This window comes from Poecilia reticulata, chromosome 17 (genome assembly GCF_904066995.2).
Source record: "Poecilia reticulata chromosome 17, P_reticulata-male-v2, whole genome shotgun sequence".
NCBI lineage: Eukaryota > Metazoa > Chordata > Actinopteri > Cyprinodontiformes > Poeciliidae > Poecilia > Poecilia reticulata.
Window position 1 is genome coordinate 977,450 of NC_088846.1, and position 24,003 is coordinate 1,001,452.

A 24,003-nucleotide genomic window follows, 5' to 3' on the forward strand; every position below is an offset into this window, starting at 1 on the left:
TTTTTGCATGAGGCAAAAATCTTGTGCAAATTTTTGCACGAGAAGTTAACTTCTGCATCTTTTCATATCTACTCGTTTCATTGTTGAGTACAGGTTTTCCTCCTTTCTTAAAAAAAACATATTTTACATCATAAATAGCTTTACCTTGCAAATAATATTTACCAGTTTCACTGGCAGAGGGTTCACTTAAACCCTCTGCTTTAATGCTGCCTGTGTATTTGGCCTCTAGGTGCTGCAGGTTGTCAGTGGGAGTCACATCTGTCAGGTAAAAAACAACAGAACTGAGTAAAGCAGAGCAAGCTGAAGTTCCTCATGTCAGCAGAACTTCTGTTTCAGATCAATGAATGACCTTGAAGGTGATGTTGTTCTAAGCGCTAGATGGATAACAGCTCTATGAACCCTTTTCATACACAGTTGTGTCTGTGGTGAACAGCTATTTAATGCTGCTTTCTTGTATGTATGTGGCTAAGGAAGGCAGACTAGCTTGTCACTTCATAAATCGCCATTCGCCACCTACTGGGCAGCCACTGTAAGTTCCCTGAGCATATCTCCAAACCCACAAGGACAGAAATGTTGAACACCTTAGGAATATCTTGCCAATTGTAAGTTTTTATACTCTTTAGGTATAAAAACAAGAGTAACATCAAAGTGCTAACATGACATAACAGAAGAATGAACCAGTCTGCATCACTGGCTCTATTTTGAAATTTGAACCCATAATGTGACTATATTGTTCTTTGGGGACTGATTGGGGGTCAAATGTGCTTCAGTGGAAAGGGCAGCCATCTTGCAGTCATATAAATTGAGGTCCAATTCCAGCTTCCTCCCAAGCCACATCAGTGTGCAACTGGGCAATGCACTCATCCAAAAACTGCCAGCTGACAAGGCCTGAAATTCACAGCGGGATTGTGGGTTGCATATTGTACAATCAATTCCTGCAAATCTACTTTTTATAATTGAATTGAAATACATTTTTTGTAAAGCGCCTTGAGATAAAATTTGTTGTGAATTGATGGTACATTAATACACTGAACTGAATAAATCCAGGAAATCCCCGCATAGAACTACAACAGAAATGTGTAATAATGTGGTTGTTTGTTTTGGACCATGAATGATAACAAAAAAACATCCACTACACACTTTGGACACTCACTCCTTCAAAGTAAAACATCCCTCCGCTGTGCCAGTGTGGCTCTTGCTAGCAGGCCAACAGTCGTCGGATTCAACGGCTTTAACAGTAAACTAATCAAAACATGAACCGCTGGTTAAAACATGCATTTAACTTAACATGAACAATTTTAACTAAAACTTTTTTGTTGTTGTTTTTGCATGCAATATTTGCCACACTTCACTTTACTTTATCAAGCCATTTAATTTTTCTATTTTTAATTGATAATTTTGACTGGATTAGGAAATTCCACAGGAACAAAGGAGCAACTGAAAATGGACTAATCCAGTTCTTGTGAAAAGACATGAAGAGACAGAAGGAGAAAGAGGAGATGGCGGATGGAGAGGAAGGCGAGGCACCAAGGATTAATGAGGCAACCAAAATAATTCAAAAGGGGCCATTGACACATTTTGCATAAATTCAACATAATACTCTAACCTTTTCCAAATAAACAGTTGCATCATGCATAATAATTAAAATCAATTAAACATTTACCAATACATTCCAACAGCAACATTACTGGACTCATTAAATACCAAACACTGCATTCCCAGAACATATTTACAATAAGATCGACAGGCAAATGCAGCATGCTGAACGAAGAGTTGTGGATAAACTGGAGTAAAAAGTAAGAAAAACAAGTCATTTATACACAGGTCTCCAACAAAATAATTTTTATCGGAGCAATAACCAGTAAGAGATGCTGGCATCTACTTAGCTAGAACAGTAATAACACTTTATTTCATTCAGCTGATGCTGTAGCAATAAACAACAGCAGGAGAAAGTAGGCCAGGCTACAGCACAATGTTCCAATGTTTTATAGTTTCCTGTCACTTTTGGAAGGCAAAAGTTCCAGTACGCTTCAGAAAGGAATAATTTATTATTCAAATATTTATCAGTTAAAGCCAATACACAATATTTTGATATTTCTGGCCTCCCAATATAAAGACATTTAATTTATTCGGACAAAAATGAGTCTGACATCCGTGTTTCTGACTGAACCTTTACTTTACTCAATTCAGAATAGAAATACCTTATATTGTTCCACAGTGTGGAAATTAGAGTGCAACAGTAAAAGTGACAAAGAATGTAGAGTCATATAGAAAAAGAGTGTTGAACATTTTTTGATATTTTGTCTGTGAATTGTTGCTGTCTTTGATGAAGTTTTTAGTAACAATTACACAGTGAGTGAGTTCTGTATTCAAAGATAAAGGCAATCCAAGCAAAGGTAACTGTGTGACCTTTTGTTGTTTGTTTTTTTTTTGGTGGTGACTTTTATCGTTTTGGCCAGGAAGTGCAATTGGTTGCATTTGTTGATGAGACACAGAATTCTCCCAACAGCTTCATTGCTATGTGCTCCAAAATGATGCCAACACTCTCCTTTATTTTTAGTGTCAACAAAACAGATGCGCTTAATACCATTAATCTCATTGGAGAAGCCATCTGGAAGCCCCTCCCCCGCTGTCATGTCCACTACACTGTCTACACATGGCCCTTTTTCATTGTATTCATTGTAATGAATAAAAAGTGGACAATTGATTTTGGATAACAATCAGTTACCCATGATTTTACCTTCAGTTAGTTTAATGTACATTTTAAATACAAATGACATAATTTGCATTTTGGGATGTTTTGTGATCAGCAGAAATTACTGACCCACATTTGAAGCAATAATACCACTCAACTTAAATGACTAAATAGTGCAAACTTTGTGAGATTGTGAAAAACAAGATCATCATTTATCATTTATCCCGATAAGATAGATACAGGGATACATTTCCCTAACATAAGAGGTATTTCTGCTCTCAACACAAAACCTTGGAGGGGAGTGTCAGGCCATCTATTGTGACCTTAAAGTTAATCATATTATGCACCCGAATTATAGTCTGAAGCACAGCAACCACTCAAAGGTTCAATCAAAACAAACTAAAGGTTTTAGAGTGGCCTGGTCAAAGTTCAGCCTTAGATTAGGTTGAACTAAAACATGACGTACATGCAGGAAAACCAGCCAGTACAGATGGATTAAACATTTCAACAAAAGAGAAAAAAGCACAAAAATCCCTCCACAGTCTTTCCTGTGAAAGACTGTCTGCCAGTTATTGCAAACATTTGACAGCAATTGCTACCGTCAAAGTTTGAACAATCAGTTATTATTATGTTTTTTTTAAGTTTCACAATTGGCCTACCACTTGTTATGAAGCCAGAAGATGAAAGGCTGATCCTTTAACAACTTCAGCTGAGGACAGTCACAATAAGCATTAAATCATTTAATTGCATGATAAATTAACACAAACTCAATTTTCATTTGCATAATTTATTGTTTTTCTCTTTTCTCTCTACTAATAACTGGATGACAAAAGTCTTCAGTCTGTTGCTTTGGTCTCAGCTAACCCTTTTGTTTGAAGGAAAATTTTGTTTACAGAGACTTCAAGTGTATTTTATTTGTTGATTTTGTTGTTTTTTATATATTTAGAATGTCCAGTTCCAGTGTTCAATGTTCATAAGAATTTAAAATTTCCTGAGAATGTGTTCTTACATTAATATGCCTTTATTACCATTATATAACTTGAAAATGTTCTGAAAACAATAACCATTTGACAGCTGACAGAACAGCCGTCAAATGGTTGTGTTTGCTTGCAATTTTATGTGAATTTGAAGTGAACTTTTGAAATTTTGCAAAAAGGAAAAAAAAAGTTGATTACCATTTGATTACCATAGTAATTTCCATCTACTGCTTTGGAGCGAATCAACCTACACAAAGTACAATTTAATCAGAGGATGTTGCTGCCTACAGCTGTACTGGATCAGATGCAGAAGTTGTCAACTTTGGACCACACATCTCGAAAATCTGGAGGTTTTTTGTTTTGTTCCTCTAAAAAGCCACTGATGCACCAGTCGATGGAAATAGGCCTGTCATGATTACAAATTTTGCTGAATGATAAATTGTCCCATAAGTTATTGCGATAAACAATGTTGTTGTTTTGAGACCATTTTCATCTAATGTCAAGGTGATGACATAAAAATGCAAGAACGCATTCTCATAGATCAAAGATCAAGATCGGAAGCCAAATTCAACAGCTATTTCATTCAAACTATTGTAAGACTAAAAATTTGAGTAATGAAAATGTATAATGTTTAATTTTATTTCTGGAAGGTGATGTGTAATTGTGAAAGGTCCCCAGATGGGGGAGAAAAAAAGAGAAGAAAAAAAAAGAATTGGGTGATGGCTTGCTGAAGGAGCTTTAAAAATGAATACTTTAGATTTAAAAGTATTAAATTTTAATCTAAAACTTTGGGCCATTTTTCACTTTTCTTTCAGTCATTGTTACTGGTTGTGTGATATTTGTTTTTGCTCTTTTGAAGAATAAAGTCAACAGAAAGAATCTAAACAATCTCGATTAAAAGTTTACATAAGGTGGAAGTTTTGACCTATAATAAGATACACAAGTTGATACAAATGGGTTTAAATGGAAACTATCCTCACCTATGATCTGTTTGCTTACAACTAGAAATTGTGAGGGAAAAAATCTACTTGTCTGAAACTTAGTAGTTCAGAATGTGCAAATATCCACCAGTGTTCTGTTCAGAACTGATGGTAAAGAACATTCTAATGGACATTGTTATCTCAATTGTATATTTACGTATTTATCCTCCTTTCTGTTGATTTCATGGGTTCTTCATTATTTGTTGCTCACATGGGGGTGGAGGTGGTGGTGTTTGTGGGCGGGGGCCGCTGAATACCAGGACAAAAATAAAGCAATGTAGCTGTTTAAAGATACACAATAAAATGCCCTGTATGGCTGAGTCATCAGACCAAAGCCTTTGCTATGGCAATGCAGCCTGCTTACAGTACACCAAGAAATATAGAGACAAGCCTAAAACGTCTGGAAAAAAGTATGACACCAGATAAATGTAACCATCCTCACTACATCAAAACAGAGAGGGAACGTTATAACACTGAGAAAATGTTTCATCAGAGGTTCTGAATCTAACATGAAAATATTCAAAAACACAAGGCCAAGCCAAACTAAAACACTGGTCTGTTTGTCAGGGATCCATTGATACAGGTGATTGTTGAGGCCTGTCTTCTGGAGGTTCTGACCGAGCAGATCAGACTGAATTGTGCTAAATGTTCTGGGGAAATCAAAGAACATGATCATAGCCATCTGCTTTGTCCAAATGACAGTGGGCTTGTTGACGCAGTTCTATGATGCCATTTAAACGTCAACTAAACAACAATAAATGAGCTGCAAGGATTCCTGATATGCGCTTGTTTGAATTCTCAGGTGGCCCAGCAGGAGTCTCTTCAGGACATTGGGACAAGGCTAGATATCTTCTGCAGCTCTGGAACCTTCTCCTAGGTCAGATTAAGGTTGAAGAGATGCATCCCACAGAGCTGCTCTGTAAAAACCTCCACGGCTTGGAAACTGTCATCATTTGGAACTGGTGAAGTTTAGTCTCTCCCACTGCCTCTTCACCTGACTTCTAAAGACAGATGGGTGGGAGGTGGAGGCAAAGGGAGCAGCAGCATCTCCTGATTTGGTTGAAGACAAGCATTTAGAACCACAAGGATCTGTGGCTGAGGTGGAAATCAGAACATTTGAGGTGTGACCGGAAAGCTGTTGCTCAAGCCGTCTATTGGGACGACTGCTTGACTGAGAAAAGGATGATGCTGAACTTGTTCATGAACTAAACCTATTGAAGAATGCCCTAGTAAATAAAATATACTTTAGTATATTAAATTGTAACATACTTTAGCATACTATATGTACTTAAACTGTAATATTTTGGAATAACTTCTTTTGTGCTTAGTATGCTTTAATAGTATTTAAATAGTATTAATTTACAATTTTTAGTATACTTAAACATACTTTTTTGGAACAACTTCAAGTTGTACTTAGTATACTTTAAGTATACTTTTTATGTAGTATTCAGGAGCTTAAGATATTTTGAGTGTACTAATTCTGTCATAGAATTATATTAAAAATATACTTTTAATATATTTTAAATATACTACTATTGTATTAGTAATGTATTTAAATTACACTTAATTTTTATTTTTGATTTACTGCTATTGCTAATAAAGTACAATTTTAATTACTCATAAGTCTTTATTCATACTTTCCTATTTTGTACATTACGTGCATATTTACATTGTTTTAGGCTAAAATTACATGGAAAGATTAATTACACAAGATATTCAAGGTAATTCAAATATTTTGTTTAATTACTGACATTTTAAAATTGTCCAATTTTACTCACAACTTTATGAACTTTACATAAATTATCAGTTTACACATCAAAATTGAACACAATGAACATGGAAATTTAAGTGTGACAAAAAAAAACACAAAAGTTATTACTTTAAAGAACAAAAATTATAATTGCATTGTGCTTTCTATATATTACCATTTTGGTAACACTATTTGATGGGGTGTGCATAAGACTGACATGACACTGTCATAAACATAACACTTGTCATTCAAGTTTTAAAGCAAATTCTTATTAAAATTGTCATTATTTACTGAATGACACTTCATGACATGTATGTTCCTAACATGAGTTATGTCATGTGTAGCCAGTATCATATCAGTCGTATGCACACCCTGTGAAATAAAGTCTTACCAACATTTTTTCAAGAGTCAATATACTATAACAGAATTGTACAAATTGTCAATATATAAAAAGTTTACAGACAACATGCTTATGAAAATCAGCACAATAAAATGATAGGTACACTTTAGAGGAAATGTGAAAACTGTTTCATCAAGGACAGAGTATTGTTTTAATTCAATGTCACAGTATTCCAGTATTACTGCAGACAAACTGACATTTCTCCTTCCTAAGAACAGTGAGGATCAACGACAGAACATTCCCTTTCACTGGATCACTGCACTTTACAGAAATCTGCAAAAAAGAACAATAGAGCAATTAAAGAGAGAAAGTATTTGTATTTAAAGAGAACAGAAAAATGGCAAAGAAAATAATACTTACAATTTTAAGACGTTTAGTACTCGCTGTGTATGTGACATCATCAGAACTGATGATGATTGGGACCGGATGCCTCGGGTGGAAAAACATTTCTGGGTGTCTTCTTTACCCGTTTATGTTAGAAGTAGAAAAAAAATAGTCATCAATGTCATAGAATCAGTTGATGTTGGACATTAACTATGAAGCTGTTTTAAGTGTGGACTTAAGGAGACAAACTACCTTAAAATCTTTCCATCCATGATCTGAACACACTGATCCTTGCAGGGTGGTGAGGGGGGCTGGTGGTGCCCATCTCCAGCAGCCATCAGATGAGAGGTAGGGTTCACCCTGGACAGGTCACCAGTCCATCACAGGGCCCTGAAAGCCAACAACAAATAACATTTATGAAAGATAAATGTTAGATTAACAAGGGAAAAAATTATTTCCAGTTACCTTTAAATCAAATTATGTTTATTAAAGCACTTAGTGTTGGTAACACAGCAGTTTTTGTTGTTGAACATGTAGCTAGCTGGTCAGTAAAAAAAAAAATACTTACACCATGAAGACAATGTGAAGCTTCATCCTCAGAGCTGGTTGGTGATCTGGTGGAGCCAGAGCTTCTTCTGAGACAGAAAAGTCTTTAGGTTTCCTAACACCTGATTTCTCTGGCTTCCTCTTTCATCTTCATTTGCTTAGTTAGACTGCAAACATATGTTGAAGATAAAATCATTGATGAACGAGTTAGAACAACAACCTCACAATATTAAAGTCTCTCTGTCTTATGGAGCTTAATTAAAACCAGGTTTATGAATAAAAGTATAAGTCACAACAAACAGCCTCCATGCAGTAATAACATGAAGCTGAATGATTGCTATAGTAATAATCATACAAGTTACAATAAAATTGATAAAATAATTATTTATGAAACCAACGTAAGTTATATATCTTTACGGCACTGTTTATAGTTAAATGTAGATAATTAATAAGCAAACTTACCACCAGCTAGCAACACTTAGCAGCCTTCATCCCTCCATGCTCCTTTTGTGACACACATTTAATTTCCATCGGTTGTTGTCCAGTTGTGTTGTCGTCTAACATGGACTAGGACGTCACCAGCTTGAATTTACCAAAATTAATAACTATTGGGGCTGCACAGTGGAGCAGTTGTTAGAGCTGTTGCCTTGCAGCAAGAAGGTTCTGGGTTTGATTCCCGGCCCCGGTCTTTCTGCATGGAGTTTGCATGTTCTCCCTGTGCATGCGTGGGTTTTCTCCGGGTACTCCGGTTTCCTCCCACAGTCCAAAAACATGACTGTCAGGTTAATTGGCCTCTCCAAATTGTTCCTAGGTGTGTGTGTGCATGGTTGTTTGTCCCCTGTGTCTCTGTGTTGCCCTGCGACAGACTGGCTACCTGTCCATGGTGACCCCGCCTCTCGCCCGGAACGTTAGCTGAAGATCGGCACCATCAACTCTCCCGACCCCACTGAGGGACAAGAGTGAAAGAAAATGGATGGATGGATGGATGGATAGTAACTATTGTCAAGGCCCTCTCTACTTTGAGGCAATATTATGCGAGTAAAAATGACGAATTTGAACAATGCCTGTTATCTTCCCTGCGTTCAAGTTTTTTCTTCTCTTTATGGCGTTTTTTTGAAAAAAAAAAAAAAATGAAAGTGTGAAATACCGCCACCATCTGGTCTGGAGTGTGAACTGGAACTAATCCTGTTGATTACTGTGTAGATCTAACATCATATCTGAAAATGGATGGTGTACTTTCTTAAACAACATTACATCATGATTATCATTTTTTTATTCTTCGCTATTTTAACAAAAATAGAAAAAGATTATTAAGGCACCTAAAAAGACATACTTTTTAGGTGCTAAAATGTATGCCTAAAATTTACATGAAAAGTACTTTATAGGTGCCTAAAAGACATACTTCTGTATATGTATCAATTAGTTTTATTTTGTAATCAGATCGCTGCGTGATGCAGACTTCTGGCCATTTCCCTCTTGAAAATGAGATCTGGATCTCAACGGGGTTCACCCGATTAAATAAAAGCATACTTTATTAACTTAATTTACACTGAGATGTAATTTAAAACATACTGAAATTAATAATTTAAAGTAGCGTTAAGTGAATTTAAAAAAATTCTATTTTGAGCATATATTTTAAAATATGCACAAAATATATTTTAAATATACTTGAGCAAGTGTATATTTAGACTTAGGCAAATATATATTGTGTTCACCTAAAGCATTCTTTTATTTAATATATTTATTAAAGTGTATTTTGGTACAATTATGTTTAAGTGTGTTTAAAGTTCTAATTTTGAAATTGGTACAAGTATACTTAGTATACTTCAGATATATTTATAGGTAGTACACATTATACTTAGTATACTTAAAGTGTACTTTCACAAATGCAAGTATGTTTGAAATATACTAAAGTATACTTTTTTTCAACTGGGTGTGTTCAGTTTATTTGCTGTATCCAGAGTTTAATCTATATGTTCCTCCTTCTTCTTTTAGTCTCATTTTATTTATCCCAGACATTTCTGTTAGCATTAAGAATCAGAATGCCTTTATTGTCATTGTACAAAAGCACAGTGGAATTTCTAGAATTTGCTCTCAAGTTTCTTTCTTTACATCTTCTAGCTGTCTATAATCTTAATTACAAGCTCCCATATAGTCCTAAATAATTCCAGTCTCCTTCCTTAAAGTTTCCCTTTTCTTGTTTAGCAATTTCTTTAGATCACTGCTGATCCAGAGTTTGCTCTTGGAAAAACATCTAGCTATTCTAGTAGGATAGAGTTGTCTATAGTTCATATATATTTAGTCAGTCCTATTTTCTGCCATGGCACTGATGTCCTTTCCCTGTGGCTGACAAAGTGCATCCCAGTCTGTAGCCTCAAAACAGTCCGGCAGAACTTCTTCAGCCCACTTTTTGCAGTTTTTTAAAATTACATTTTGCCTTTGAATGAAGGGTTCATATTTGGAGCAAAGCAAAGCGAGGTTGTCATCTGATTTTTCCAGAGAAGATCTTGCTTTAGACCAGTGTTTCTCAACCTTTTTCAGCCCAGCGTCCCCCCAGCCTTTATCCAGGTCCCTCTACGCCCCCACCAAAGAATTTGCAGGCTACTTTGTACTGACTATTATTTTATCATTAATATTACTATCACTATTGTAGATGTTTTGATTTTTATGCTTGTTTCTGTATTTATCATCAAAAATAATACATATAATATAATAATATAAAATAATACATGCGTCTATGAAAAATTTAATGAACATTCAAGTTAAAATCTGTAGGCCTAACAGCAGCCAATCAGAGTGGAAAAATATTCTTATTTTGTGCCATTTTCTAGTTGTTAAATCTTCCACAAAATGACCAGATAAAAGATGAACAACATGCCAGTTTAAACTTTGAACTATTTGCAAAACGACTGAGCTCTGCAGCATTAAAACATGGATAGAACTGTAACTACATTAATCATAACTCTTCTTCTCTTCAGTGTTTGTCAGTTTCTGGTGGTGCAGCTCTGTGCTGCCTTCAGGAGAATGGGACATCAGAGTATCATCCATAAAACTTCACCCTCATGGCATTTATTGTTCAAACCAGAGCTTTCAGTGGAAAAACTAAAGTTCCAGATCCTTTTAATGCCATACAAATATGAGACAGAAACATGGATTATATCTTTATATAGACATGTCTATTGATTATAGATTAATAGTTTTACTGGACAGAAATGACACAGAACAAATCTGGTTCTTAATCAAATCCTAATGAGTCAAATTGAAAGTGTCATGGAGTCATCAGCCTCATGACATTAACACTGACATGAAAAATAATATTGAAGAAATAAAAATATCAAATCTAATTAAAAACATAAATAAGTGATCAGTTCTTTACTGTTATGGTCTGTAAGATATATTTATTCTCAGTACTAGATATGGTCTCAACAAACCCATGACACTTCAACAATATTATTTTACCTTTTATCTGGAAATAGTGTCTGTTTATTCTTGCCATACAGTCTCTGTATTAATTATTGCTCTAAAGGTCTTGCCATACCAGTTTATTCCTCTGTATTTACTTTAGTTTCTTAGTTTATTCTTGCATTTTGTTCTTCATTCATTTCCATTTAGTTTCATTTGATTAGTTTTATCCTCTCTTGGTTTATTGCTATGTCCACTTTAGTTTATTTCCTCTTGCTAAATTTATTTGATCATTTATCCATTATAAGACAAATAATCTTCACACATCACCTGCTGCTCTGTCTAATCATCATGTTTCACATCATGTGTTGATTTTTCACTGTTCAGCATCAGATTCTCTGTTTTTATGCCATAATTCACATCTAGTTCGTCGCTCCGTTTTATGTCCCGTTTCTCCTGTTTCAGAGTTTTGCTCAATGTGCTCGTCGTGTTTTTAAGCCCCTAAGGTGCAGGGCGGTCGGGAAGCGTGTCGATGGGGAAAAGGCAGACTGACATAAACCTTTTAAAACAATTTCTGCATTCTGATTGTTGAAATGTAAAAGTGCTGTGTTGTTCTATCACCCCGTTTCATACCGGACCACTTACAGCACCGTGTTAACGCTATAAAATGAACGCTCTCTATCGTGGTATCAGCCATGGAGGGATTTCTTGATTTCTTGATTTAAATGGGTTCATTTTTCAGAGGGATACTCAGTGAGGGTATCGTGATTTTAGCTACCAGTAGCAGGAGAACGGAGCTGCGCCAAGAAGCTAACAGAAGCTACAAACACTGAATAGAAGAAGAGCTGCCATCGATACAGTTGCAGCCAAGCATGATTTAATGTTACACAATACAGTTTTACCAAGTTGCACAAAGTCTAAACTGGTATTGTTGTTCATTTAAGGTATAAAGTTTACCTTCGACCAAACGCCCCCCAAAGGCATCCCAGCGCCCCCCTTTTGTAAAAATGTCTGCCAGCGCCCCCTGCCGTCGTCTGAACGCCCCCTGGGGGGCGGTACCACCCAGGTTGAGAACCGTTACTTTAGAGATTGATAACTCTGACATTTGCATAAAACAAATTCAACACTATGTTTCCTCTGGCGGAACAGTTGTCAAATGGTTGAAATGTTAGAAGTGCAGTAGAGAGTGAGGCATGAATAAAAATAAAAAATACTGCCACAAACGCATTGGAGTGGTGTGTCTGTAGTTAGCAGCAACTTAACTGAAGACATCTAATGCATGGTTGCAAGGGATGTAAACAGTTCATAAATGAAACTGAGGAACACTCTCGTGAGCAAAAACTTACTAACAGTTCAAATGATACTTCACAGTAACATGTCATGGATGACATAATCTGTTGTTCACAAGCACTGCTAAATCCACCTCCTTTGCTTTCTTCTCCTTTTTAAATCTCTGCTTGTGTGGTCAGACAGTTCAGCAGAGAGACACAGTTGAGAATAAGATCCTGCAGCCAAGTCTCACAAAAACACATAACACTGCATTCCTGGTAACCTGCCTGGATCTTACGGCTCATCCAAATTGTTTACCAAAAGTCTCTTTGCTCTTTATGATCGATGGTTTGAATTTCCTTCTTTACTTTCTCTTTGCTGCGGCTTTTCGCTTTATCTGGACTGTAGCTTAGGTATTATTTGAGCTTCTGAGAGTAGCTCAGAGTAGTAAAAATAACCCACCTTGCTGCTATGGTTACACATCACAACTAGGCCTGTCGCGATAAACTATAAATCAATTAATCGCACAATAAATTAAACCTATCAACCTCATTTTAATTATCGGCTTTATCGTCTCTTCCTGCCATTTTTTCTTTCTCTTGATGACACTGAATGAAAAACGTTCAACTCCGGTGCTCTCGACTGACCCTGCCTTCCTCATTTCCTTAGTGTAATGTCCAGCGCACATGACATGAGGTGTTGGCCGATTGTCAGTCCATTTTCAAAACCTGAGAGACACATTAGCTGACAGAAATCCTAGGTATAACGGTTCGATCGGGTTCGACCGTGCCATGTGGTGTCCAGCCACAATCAATGCTTTACTAGAATCTACCTGTGATGCATGTAGCTAGAGTCAGCATGAAGTCCTGACTGAATGAAAATCATTATAACCTATTTATGTCACGTTAACGAAGAACAACTGAAAACTTACCGGGTTCATCAAATGCGGTAGCAATTTGGCTCCAACTCCTCCCCTTGACATTTCTATATTCTTTGCGCGAAATGTTGAATAAATATTAATGTTGTTTCCACATATCATCTCCAGGGGTGAAAGTAGTTTTAAATTCTTTTGAGTACTATGACAAAAAAAATAAATATAAATATATATATAATGTTGCTTCTTCATGTGCTTTGGAGTTTCTGTGCTAATTAAGTTTTTGCGAAGCGGTAAAAGCCGGTAGCTCTTGAATTGCTACAGAATAAAGCTGTATTTCCTTCAGCCCACTGGCTGCAATGTTGACACCTTGAGATGCCATGAGACCTAAACTCTGAACATCATGGCATGGTGTCATCCCAGTTTTCCATGTCTGCCATATAACCATTCATTTTAGCTTTTAAACTGGTTATATTGGTCCTGTGTCCAGACAGAGGGATAATCAGTAGCCCAGCATCATGACCTGTTTGTTCTGAAGATCCTGCAGCTTCCACTTCTCTTCCTAACATGGCGCCTCCTCACCCTGACTCTCATACTGACAGGAGGAACCACAGAGCTCTGATAGGTTAAAGCTCATCTTCTGAAGTTGGGATATTTTTCCTCCAACAGGTTCCAGAGGAATCACCTCAAACCAGATGTTGGACTGGATTTTATTTCAATGTCATTTGTGAATGTTAGAGCCTCATTTTCAACAGTGGAGCTATAAAGGTTGAAAAAGGTTATTATTTTGGAAAAAATCTCATCAACATCAATATTTCCACTAAATAGGAGCCAAAAAAATAAAAATAAATAAAATTGTTTGATAAAGGAAAAGCCTCTCAGGCTCTGAGCCTGACAGCACCAAACTATTTTTTTTACAATTAATTTAATTTCACATAATTATCGCGGTAGAAGCCATTTGTTTGTTAAATACTTAATGAGACATATTTACCGTCTCATTAAGTATATATGTTTGTTATAAATGACGTATACTGACACAGAACGAGGTAATTAGTCCAAGTTTGTCGTTTATTGAACGTTCAGAAACTACAGCGGCTGTGATGAGCCACAGCAAAGGTAAACAAAGATAAAACAACCTGAACAGGTGATCAACTCTAAACCAGTAGCACCTCTTTACTCTCCGTCTCTGTCATTTAAGCACAGCTGTTGCTATAGCAACCTCCTTCGTTCCGCAAGTCCACCAGAGATTACATTAAAAACATAACATTCAGCCCGTTATGATATCAGGTTTTCAGCCGTGATATTTATTTTTGTCATTATTAATAAGCTCCCTGAACACAGCGGTGGTTGATTAGTTAATTTTAAACTCCTGCTCTGCTAGTTATTTTGGTAATGGAACCGAAACGCACCGAATTGCGCAACAACTTGTTGAAACAATAATCACTGAGATTATTATTGTTGTTGGGTCATTAGTTTGAAAACGTTTTGTTGATTTTTTTGTTGTTCTTTAATAAAGTTATGAACGTTTTAAGCGAGTCAGAGGAGGACGTGCTGGTCTCAGCATCAGTTTGTCACCTTATGCCAAGATCGACTCAAAACAGATCGTCGTGTTGCACCGCTGCTCTAGCAAAGCACGAACAGTTCAGAAACAATATGAAATGGGAAAAAGTTATTTATTAACTGATTAAGTCGTGTTTTAGATTGTTCTTGAAAAACTAATCAGTCACGGCTGCACAGTGAACCCACTGATTCTTTACAGCAGACAGCCTCCCCTCTCTGCAGGTACTGCGTACCCCCACTAAATCTTTTAGGGGTACCTAAAAGTACCCTTCAGCGTTAAGCTCCCAGTCGGGGAAACCCCTAATTTAGATCGGAGCTGCCACGACGATCTACCAAAACCCACCACATACTGCAGGATGATCAGTTACGAAATCACCAGCGACAATCTTAGATCGACCAACGATCTAAGATTGTCATAAGGGGAAAATAGGGGCAAAAAATCATGTAGTGTGAGCTATTGAATTAGGTAGTCGGATGTGATCATCTTCTCTATTTAAATCTAGTGATTACTGAAGGGCAATATAGTATAAAGACTTGATAATCTGCACTCTTTTGGTTGAATGCAGTATTTATTTCCACTTTGGCTTTATGTTGTTTAGTTTTTATTCAAGTACGTTTTTTGTTAATGGAGACTGAGAATGAATGTAATTTTTTGTCTTTGGTTGTTTTGTTTATTTAGTTTATTAGTTCCAGTGTTACGTGTTCTTTTGAAAATAAAGTGTATCTATGTATGGCAGGAAATTGCATGAATTATTAGTCATTTCCATTAAATCAGTGTCAAAAGGTCTTGAAACAATATTATCATTTATCGCAATAATTTTTTAGACAATTAATTGCTCAGCAAAATTTGTTATCGTGACAAGAAATGTTCAAAAGTAAAAAAGTATCACCAAAAATCCTTCCAGCTGCACTGCATCCAAAACCAGAAATTAGTTGTCCAAAAATGTACTGAAACATAAAAAGTCTTTAAAATGAAGAAATCTAAATGAAAGCAGCAGAGCTACTCCAAATGCTACCGCCTTGAGCAGTTCACTTTAACATCCAATCATATGTGATTAAGATAGTTTTTCGAATTGCTTAAATTTGGTTTCGATTTCAGGAATGCTGAGCAATCAAATCCCTGGTCAGATAGCAACTCTGAGGCAAAGTTCAAAGTTCATGACCTTTTCCAGCTGGGATAAATGGAGCAAAGAGAGCTGGCAGAACTCAAGGCAGGATCTGAGAAAGTAACCACCTGGATGCACTCCTGGCCGCTGACACAGCATGGCTGTTTTCTGGGACCCAAACTATGGGTCTCCCTCTTCAATTATTCAAAATATTCACAAATTGTTCCTAAAGTATGACAAGTTTTAATTCAAGTGTAATATTGTTTTCATGATCCATGCTTTTAATGCAATTTAAGATTGCTGACAGAGACAATTTACACTTCAGACGTATTTTAAAGACTAGAGAGTTAAAGATTTATTTAAAGAGACCAATGTGATTTTTAATAAATACTGATGCCAGAGGGTTTTGTGTAAACCACAGAAAGTTTTTATGGTGAATTTAAGGCACCAATACCAGATTATTTATTTTCAAATCTTTCAAAGAATTTTCAAGCTAATGTTTTAGAAACTTTGACATTTGTTACCACTTCAAAAACAACACTGAAAGAAGTTGGAGTAAAACATTGTGAGCGTTGAATTCCAAGACCATAAAGCAAGAAATGTAAGAACCTAATTTTACTGAGTAAAATTCATAGGCTTTGATCAGTCTAAAGGACGGAAACAGAGGGCAGCTGTGGCTACAATCAGTAGCTTGACATCATCAGCATGTCAATGTGTGTGTGAATGGAAATGAGCGATTTCATGTAAAGCATCTTTGCTTAGAACCAAGATTAAAATCAGCTGATTGGAAATTAATTACAGTCAAATAAAATATGGAGAATTGTGGTTAGAAAACTTAAGGAGCAGAATCCTAAGTCAATATTAGTTTATTATATAACCAGGGAGATCATTAATATATTTATAATAAAGTTCATGTGTAAGGGAATCAGAATAAATTTATGTTTACTGATCCCACACAAACACTGTAATACCATGATTATATTTCCATCCAAGGTTATACCAAACTTTACTTTTATTTCTACAATGTGATGGGGAGTTGTTTTTAAATAAAAGACAAAAATTGTATGACAACAAAAATGCTTTTTTCTACACCATTTCTGGTTTGTATTGTTGTTTAAGTATTTTCAGATGAGGAAAATACTTAAACCAAATCCTAATTTCTAATCTGTGTGAGAAACCTGGATTTGTCTCAATATAGAACCAAGTGCAGTACAAAGGAAATGTGAACAAGTGGAGAAAAACCAAACATCAGGCAAAAACAGGAAGTGAAGCTAATAAGTTTTACACACAGGAGTGGCGCATAAAGCTACCAGTCTACATAATCTGTGACCTTTGGTTTTCTTCAGTGAAACTTTAGGTGTTCTATACATTCAGCAGTTCCTGAAAGTCACAGCTTTCACAATCAAACAAAGCCTGGAGATCATCAACAGTTTAGTGATGCTGTAGAGATTGGTGAGCTGAGCATCATGCAGCCTGGGAACAGTTCTGTTTGAACGATCCAAAAACTATGAATGTGGAGCCATTTAGGAAATTGTACAGAGATTTATTAACAAATCTGCAAATCTGTAGGGTTTTTTGCAGCAGCAAATGGGCTGCTAACACACACACAAACACACACACACACACACACACACACACACACCTCTGAGGAAGATGAGGGACAGAGTTTGCTTTGTTTTATAAAATAAAAAATATATATAACAAAAGTCATTAATGCTGTAGAAAAAACTATAAAATAATCATTGAAACATGAAATGTCCTGTGTGGTTGTGATGGATCCAGGATTCAAACACTAGTTCTTCCTCTTCAGTCTGGGCTTAAAGGGCTCAGCAGTTAGACATGAAGTTAATAAAAGGTTTGCTTTATATCGACTCTGATTTTATGAGGATGTTTAAATTAGGGGTGCACTGACTGTAGTTTTCTGGCCGATCACTGAACTTTAAAAGATGCAATGCTGATTTTTTGTCTGAAATGGTGCTAAAGATGGCAACAACACTGCAAAGCTGGCAGACATGTCTGTCAGTCTGCCCTCTCTCACAGCAGAGCAAAAAGGGGCTGTGGCAGATTTTCAGATATTTGTGGAGGCAGATGAGATCAGTTTCTCATGCAAGGATTGATTGATCTCCCAAAATGAAGGGACCCAGGTTGAATAGGTGCGCCCCTGTATCCGGCTGCTTCATGCATTCTTTCTTTTGCATTTGTTTATTTGATGACTCGGTTTCTAATTATCAATTGAAAATGACATCAACTCTTAGTTTAGTTTGGAACTTATGAAGCCTGAGTGAGAAATGTCTCAGCAGAAGAACTCAAGGATGCAGCAGGAGCAGATAGAAGCACCAAACGGTTGTTCCGCTCCCAGGAGTCTGGAGCAGACGGGTGTGTCAGCAGAGGCACGTTAGCAGCTGACAGCCACTATACGAAGAGCGCGTGCTCGTGCGCGCGGTGATGATGCTTTGCTTTGCCAAACCCCACCGAGCAGAAAGGCACGGCACGGCACGGCACGGCACGGCACGGAATGTGTTCCTGACTGCACAGCGGCCTTAAAAACCAAGCTGCTGTTCCCAAAGCACACAACCACAACATCACACACTAACGGTGCCTGACATGGCTCCCCTCTGCTGCCGCCTGAATGACAATCTGCCGAACAATAGACCTGAGTGGACCGGCCCGAGGAGGGACGGCGAACCCCGCGGGTGGTGATGGAGCCAAACATGCAGATCAGATGGAGCAGAACTGTTGATGTGGCCTACCTCAACTTCAGAGTCAGAAAACAAAGGATGCTGCAGCAATTTCTCTCCGTCAGATCGGTGCGTTTGTTCGGCCTGACAGCGTCCAGACCTCCGCCAGCAGCAGTGAGCAGCAGCGGCACTTCCTTCCGCCCAGCCTCTTCACAATCAGCGTCCTTTTCTGCTCAAGACTCCCACTATTTCCCTAGAAATCTACTTTCACTCTGTAGACCAGCGTTTTTACTCAAAAAAGCCACGCGAATGATAAAGGCGACAAAAAATGTGGTTAAAAAACACTCCAAAGTAGTCTTCTATTGAAATCACTCCGCAGTTCGTTTTTGTCTGCAATAAAAATGTTTTAGTCCATTTATTTTGCATAACACTACTTTGCTTTCAAGTAGAAAGATGAAGCAAGCTAAGAATTAAGGTCTTATTTGATTATTTACACTCTTAGAGTGAAAATGAAGCTGCAGCTAAGTGCAATGCAAACTACCAAGTAAATACAAATGCATAAAAAATATTTGTAATTTTGATTTTATTTTGGAACTGAGGATGACATTTTCCCGTTCGGTGCTGTGATTTTAGCAAACCTAACGGTGAGCGGCTCAGACCTGCAGTGAGACAGAAATCCTCCCTCAGTTGATCCTCGTTCCGTTTTTACTCAAACTAAACGGTCCTGTTCTCACACACTCTGCATGTTTGCCTTTTGGATATATTGGAGCAGCTCTTTGCATGATATTACATTTCCTTGGATGTCGCTGGCTTTCAAGCTGTGTCCATCCCTCCTGAATGGAGCGGTCCGTCCGTTAAAGGGCCAGTGCTTGGATTGCAGCTGCAGCGTCTAGGTTGACTGCGACAGAAGGTGATCTGCTGTAACTGCTGACGTGTGATCAGGTTTGTTTAGATTTTATTTGAAGGATGACTTATTTATTCAAGAATAATAAAATAATATATTGAAAAAAGCACTGTTTGCCACAAAAGCCAGTATATTAAAAAATAAACGCATTATATGTCCCAAAACATTCTAAAATATTTTAACATGGGGGTGAAACCCCGGCCCGTTTCTGATTAGTAACAGTCCAGACCAGAACCAGGGTCTTTTATTGTCTGTTGAGTTTCTTTGGTTTCTGAGTTTCATGCTAATTGCAAATAAAATAATAATAAGGGGAAACAGCAGTCACATTCTTCACTGCCATGCTTGTTGTGTTTTTGTTCGGTTGACCGGTTTTTTGATCGGCCCACAGGTGACGTAACGTTTGACGCAGAAAAACGTGAACCGTTACCATCTGGGTTTATTCTGCGGTGTAGAGTAGAGCAGAGTTCCCGCTGTGGAAAAATATTTTTTCTGTGGACACACGCTTGAGAACCGGTGTTCTGACTATCTGTGCTACCTCGTCAGATTTTCCCACCGTAGCACCGATAAACATGTCTGTCTGTCGGTGCTACCCGTCTGAAACTTCTACCGTCATGGTTACAAACCGAAAACTAGCGGGTTTTATGTTAATGTTAAATATTACATTATTTGAGTGACGAGACCGAAGCTTAGTAGTTATGCTTAGCTTAGCATTGGAACAATTTATATACACGACAAAAACCACAAAAATATCACCTTCATCAGAATACCCTGTCAGTTTAAAATGAAGCTGCATGCACTAATCTTTTTATTAGAATACTTAAGAATAAAACAGTAACAGACAGGTGAAACAGGGTCTTATTGGAATTAAATTAAACACAGACATCTACAAATACAGATCACCACAATCTTTTTTTACGTATTAATATGTTGTATATGTTGCAATCAGGGGTGAAAGTAGTTTTAAATTCTTGGGGGTACTATGACAAAATAAAATAAAGAAATAAATAAAACTAATTATATATATATATATATATATATATATATATATATATATATATATATATATATATATATATATATATATCCAACTGAAAACCACATCCATCAAATGTGGCATATACCAAGGAGATGCTCTGTCTATGCAGAACTGCTGTTCTGCATAGACCTGAACCCTCTCAGCCAAATCATCAACAAGACTGGCTACGGATACCGACTCAAGAATGGGGTCACAATCAGTCACCTCCTCTACATGGATGACATCAAGCTGTACGCCAAGAGCGAGCGAGACATCGACTCACTGATCCACACCACCAGGATCTACAGCACTGACATTGGGATGTCATTCGGACTAGAGAAGTGTGGTCAGATGGTTACAAAGAGAGGGAAGGTCGCCCACACAGAAGGGGTCTCACTCCCAGAAGGAACAATAGCAGACATTGAGAACAATTACAAGTACCTGGGAATACCACAAGCAAATGTCAACCTCGATGAGGTCACAAGGAAAGGAGCCACAGCCAAATACCCCCAACGAATATGGCAAGTCCTGAGAAGCCAGCTCAACGGCAAGAACAAGATCTGTGCAATAAACAGCTAAGCCTTACCAGTAATCAGATACCCTGCAGGAATAATTAGCTGGCCAATGGAAGAGATGAAGGCCACGGATGTTAAGACTAGGAAGCTACTAACCATGCATGAAGGATTCCACCCCAAATCCAGCACCCTGAGACTGTACACGAGCCGTAAGGAAGGAGGCAGAGGACTAGTGAGTGTGAGAGCCACTGTCTAGGATGAAACATCCAAGATCCATAAATACATCAAGGACAAAGCCTCAACAGACGATGTGCTCAGCGAATGTCTCAGACAATGGAGAACAGAGGATGAGGTGCTGGAGGTACCATCATGGGAGGACAAGCCCCTACATGGGATGTACCACCGACAAATAACTGAAGAGCTGATATCAGGAAATCCTACCAATGGCTGGAAAAAGCTGGACTCAAGGACAGCACAGAGGCTCTCATCCTGGCTGCACAGGAACAGGCCCTAAACACCAGAGCAATAGAGGCTCAGATCTACCACACCAGACAAGACCCAAGGTGTAGGTTGTGCAAGGAGGCCCCTGAGACAGTCCAGCACATAACAGCAGGGTGCAAGATGCTGGCAGGGAAAGCTTACATGGAACGACATAACCAAGTGGCGGGCATAGTGTACAGGAACATCTGTGCAGAATATGGACTGGAAGCCCTGAGATCGAAGTGGGGAACACCCCCAAAGGTGGTGGAGAATGACCGAGTTAAGATCCTGTGGGACTTCCAGATCCAGACAGACAAGATGGTAATGGAGAACCAACCGGACATTGTGGTGGTGGATAAAGAACAGAGGAAAGCCGTTGTGGTGGATGTAGCAATACCAAGTGATTATAACATCAGGAAAAAGGAGCATGAGAAATTGGAGAAATACCAGGGCCTCAGGGAGGAACTGGAAAAGACCTGGAAGGTGAAGACCACAGTGGTGCCTGTGGTCATCGGGGCCCTCGGGGCAGTCACCCCCAAACTGGAGCAGTGGCTAAAACAGATCCCAGGAACAACATCATACATCTCAGTCCAGAAATGTGCAGTTCTAGGCACAGCCAAGATACTGGAGGAGAACCCTCAAGCTCCCAGGCCTCTGGTAGAGGACCCGAGCTCAGAGGATGAAACAGACCACCCGCGGAGGGTGAGAAGGGATTTTTTTTTTATATGTTGACTTTATCAAATGCAGCGCAGCCACAACGTGTCCACCGAACTGCGCAGGTCACTGTGCACCTGAAATGATAGGATATGCTTAACATATAGTGATATTACATCGCTGTTACACAGCTTCAATGTCTCACAGAATATCTACCAACATGCTATTTACCACAATAAGTAATGAATGAATACACTGAATTCTCTTTGACCTGCTTCATAATTAAAATTTACAACCTGACACAAATACATTATTCCACCTTAGCTCACTTCTAGCACACAAACAATTACAGCAGCACTATTCTGTAAGCGCATGTAGCTTACTCAAACTAACAAATAATTGATTTATTTCAAACAGGTCTTTAAAAACAAGCAATCTGTAGGAGAGAAAAAATCACAAGAACACTTATTTAATTCTATGCATTATCTCAATTTAATGACTTACTTACAATGCCCTATTTATCAAAAATTTGTAATTAAAACCATCCATCCATCCATCCATCCATCCATCCATCCATCCATCCATCCATCCATCCATCCATCCATCCATCCATCCATCCATCCATCCATCCATCCATCCATCCATCCATCCATCCATCCATCCATCCATCCATCCATCCATCCATCCATCTTCTAACACCCTTGTCCCTCAGTGGGGTCAGGAGGGGTGCTGGTGTGCATCTCCAGCTAACGTTCCAGGTGAGAGGTGGGGTCACCCTGGACAGGTCACCAGTCTGTCGCAGGGTTGTAATTAAAACCATGTTACAATATTCATGTTCCTGTTCAATATACTGTTCTAAAGAAACAACAGATAAATTATATGACATAGACAAAACGGTTACAAACTAACTCAGAAGACAAGAAAATCTACAGATACATAGTAATAGTAATAATGACAATTTAAATAACAATCGGACACACAGCAACAGAATCATTTCTAACTCCTTGTCAATGTATAAATTCTTCTTCTTCTATATTTAACCATTATACTCCGGGATAAGTGGCTACATTTTCCTACATTAGTATGGAGTTCGACAATACATGTTACTGTAACTGAATTACTAATTTCAGAGTTGTAAAGGAAAAAGGTAGAACTTTGTAACTGAACTTAAATAGATTTTCTAATTAGAAACAAGTTCCAGGATTTGCAGCCTTAAATCAATAAATTGTGCAAAAATAAAGTTTCCCCCAATGTTTATCTTCGAAGTTGAACATTGTCCCAAATGTTAAGCTTTAGCCACCAATGGTTATTGTTCAGTCTGATGTTTAACTTTATCTCCAATGTTCAGCATTTAATATCCAGGATTTTTAACGTTGTCCCCAATTTTTATTTAATCAAGGATAATGTTTAATGTTATCCTTAATGTTTAACATTATTGTCAATGTTTATCAGAGGTCAAACTTCATCTCCAGAAAAGTTTTATTTTGTGTTAACCATTGGAGGTGAAGTCAGACATTCCAGATGCAGTAAGCATCAGCTATAATCTTAAACATCAAGGACAATGTTAAGCACTGGAGATAAAAAAAAATTGGAGGCAATGTTAAACATCCTGGACAACTTTAAACATTGGGGATAACATTGTCCTAAATGTTTAATATTGTCTTTTTGTCTGTCATCTCAAAGGAATCTTCATGTCGAATCTCCACATTCAAAGACACACTCCCAGGATTTTCTGGTTTTTGGATTTTTATTTTGACAGGTTGTGAGAACATCCCTGTAAAGAAATCAAAATGGTCACGTAATCCCAGGAATGGAAGGGAGCCAAGATGGATGCATGGATGAAAGAAACCAGGATAAAGGAAACCAGGTTGGAT

At 37.7% G+C, this 24,003-nt stretch overlaps 1 protein-coding gene across 5 annotated transcripts in view; it reads right to left on the minus strand.

Moving 5' to 3' along the window:
- Nucleotides 1-19,474, minus strand: part of fam110b (family with sequence similarity 110 member B) — a 28,086-nt gene extending 8,612 nt beyond the window's left edge. Inside the window, exons 1-2 of one of the 5 annotated variants that reach the window (XM_008433551.3) lie at nucleotides 18,634-19,474; nucleotides 163-258 (exon numbers count right to left, since the gene is read on the minus strand). The gene's annotated coding sequence lies outside the window, so the exon portion shown is untranslated. Of the gene's footprint in view, nucleotides 1-144; nucleotides 6,031-18,633 lie in introns of those variants that run through there. The other 4 variants (XM_008433550.3, XM_008433552.3, XM_081598397.1 and 1 more) reach the window with 4 other exon arrangements.
- Nucleotides 19,475-24,003: the final 4,529 nt, after the last annotated feature.